Here is a 2818-nt window from a genome sequence, read left to right on the forward strand (position 1 = left end):
TGTCTTTCTCTTGCAGCCATGTCCCCAAGTCCCTGATGTGGGTCACTAAGGACAGTGCAAGAGCTGTGGGAGGCACCTGGGCATAGCTCACCGATCCTTGCAGACTTCTTTCCTTTAATGTTGCCCTGCCAGAGCTCCCAGCCACTGCCAGCTCTCAGCCTCTCTGGACCTTGGGAGGAGCAGCTTTCTAAGTGGCTTCCAGCACCTATCCTTACAGCTACCAGAATGATGGCTGTAAAAATGCCAATCATCTCAGTCCCTTGCTTAAACAACCCTGTGACTTACTATCTGACTGTGAATACAAATCAAGCCGCTAGCCACCTGCTCCTCCCCGAATGTGCCAGCCCCTCTGAGCCAGGGTTGCTGCTCAGGGCTCTTCCCTCTGCTTAGATGCTCTTCCCTGTGCTCAGTGCTACCTGCTGCTGGGGCTGGCCCGCAGAGCCGTGAGCCTTCTTCGTCAGGTGACTGCTTTACTCTTTTCTGGCACTTGCTATTTGCCGAAATGACTTTTCCTCAGCAGCTGTCTGCCCCACCAGGACAGAGGCTCCCAGTGAGTGGGGGCCCTTGTCTGTCTCTGTCATCTTCACGTCCCCATGCCCTGCAGAATTTGTGACCTACGTGATGGGGGAGGGTCACAGTGTCCCTGAGCTCTGGGTTCACAGAAGGGAGGAATCAGTCCCACTCTTTCCTATGCCCCGTAGCCTCATTATTGCAAAGGCAGAGATTGTTCTGGAAAGTTTCCTGGAGAGGTATCATACCACCTGCATTCCAGCTCTGGACCCTCTCCCCAGTTTATTAGGGACTTAATGTGACCCACCAGGTCAGTAATGTGAGCTTCTGTTTGAGCCAGGGTGGGGGAGGGTTGAGGTGGCAGCTTATTTTACCTCCCTGCCTAGCCAGGCAGCCCCAGAGATGCAAAGGGCCAGAGAGCCCATATACAGATGACAGCAACTCCGGAGGGTGGTGCCAAGAGCGCCCCTTTGGGGTCAGAAACCCTGGGGTGGAATCTGGCCTTGAGGAGGTACTGGCCAGGTGACCTTGGGCAGTCACTGAACTTCTCTGAGTCTGTTTCTTCACCTGGGGATAATTATACCTGCTTCATAACCTGGCCAGAAGGATTAAATCTGATTACTTACAAAGCAACCCTCCTCCCACCTAGGGGTGTGCCCAGCAAGTAGTTGGTGCTCAACAATTGTCACAGCCAAATTTCGTGAGGATAGTACTTAGAGGCCTTCTTTTTCTTCAAACCAAACCAAACCAGACCAAACCAGCACACACTGGAAGGGACCCTAGAGGCTGTGCAGCGCCCCTCATTTCACAGTTGGAGGTTTGGTGAAAGCCCTGTGGCTGTTGGTGTCCCAGCTGGGGCTGTCCCACCTCTTCTCTGCAGCCTTCTCTTGGCCCCCCACTTCTTTGCCTTGCCTACCCCCCCAAAGCCCCATACTGATGCTGCTCTGTTCTCCTCTGCTTCCTGCACTAGACCAGATGTTCCCCACAGCTGCATACTCCCCCTTCCTCCTTCCCACCCTTGAGTTTGAACCTGACAGGTTTGGAATTTACATCCTGAAGGAGCTGAGGGTATGTTCCAAGGAGGGAGGGCTTCTTAGACATCTGGACACCCGCCCCCCACTCCCCGTGCTGGGCACATGGTGAGCCCTGGTAGCCAATGCTTATGTTTTGGGATGTGATTTCCTGGTGAGGGTGCTGGGTGCCTCTTTAGGGCCCAGAGGGAACTCCCAATACCCCATTTCCCCTAAACATTTGAGGCTTTGCTGTTCTGCTCTGGAGCAAAGAGGTCCTGCTGGGAGGCAGGCTGTGACAGGGACTCTGACCCTGAAGCTATCTATCTGACACAGGGCTCTGGGTCCGAGGAGGGAGGAGGGGAAGGGTAGGGTGGCCCTGGCCTGGCAGAGCTCAACACGAACTCTAACCCTGGCCTTGCCTCTGAGAATCTTCTACCCTGTCTGTTCTGATCTGGCCCACATGGGAGTGGGGGGTGGTGTGGGGGTGGGATGGGTGGTTCTTTTTATGGATATTGAACTAAAGCAGCCACAGGGCCTTGGTGGTGGTGGGGAGACTTTCTGTGCTCTTAGCTTCAGTTTCCATGTTCCTCACTGTGGTCTTCTAGTGAGGTCCCCCATCTCCTCTGAACATTCCCCCTCCTGGGCAGCTGTCCTGTTTAGGGGCTGCTCCATTGGGTCCCTGGTTGGGAGGTGAAGCCACTATCTGCGTGGCTTGGGGTAGGTTCCCCCTGAGACCACCTTGGGGCGTTTGCACACTCTCACCTCCGGGAAAGTCTCCAGGACCTTATGGGCCTCAATCCCTCCCATGGCCATCTCTTCAGAGGCCCCTAGAAGAGGACACGTTATAATCTGTCTGGCTCTTGGAGTTAACTTTGCCTATAAATCCGTCTACTTGGGTGTGATCTGTCTGCCTCACAGAGGGTCAGCTCCACAACGGACCCGGTTGTTGTTCACTCTGCACCCCGGCGCCTGGGAGCAGGGCCGGCCCAGAGTAGGTGCTCAGTAAATACCGGAAGAAAAGGAGGGAGGACGGAAGAGGGAAGGACAGTGGGGAAGGAGCGGAGGGGGGAGGATAAGGACCCGTGCCGCTGGAGGTGGGGCCCAGCTCCAGGACCGGGTTGGCCACCAGCCCTGCCTTTAGGCTCGCGCGGGCGGCCGGCAGGTGGCGGTGCGCCCTTGGCTGCACGGCGGCGGTGGTGGCGGCGGAGCCCCGAGTCCCCTCCTCCCGCCGGCTCCCTCCCCTCTCCAGCTCCTTTCTCTGCGCTCTCTCTCGCGCTCCCCAGCGCCCTGCGCTC

The sequence above is a fragment of the Otolemur garnettii genome, unplaced genomic scaffold, assembly GCF_000181295.1.
Source record: "Otolemur garnettii isolate 467f Iridium unplaced genomic scaffold, OtoGar3 scaffold00146, whole genome shotgun sequence".
NCBI classification, from domain to species: Eukaryota; Metazoa; Chordata; class Mammalia; order Primates; family Galagidae; genus Otolemur; species Otolemur garnettii.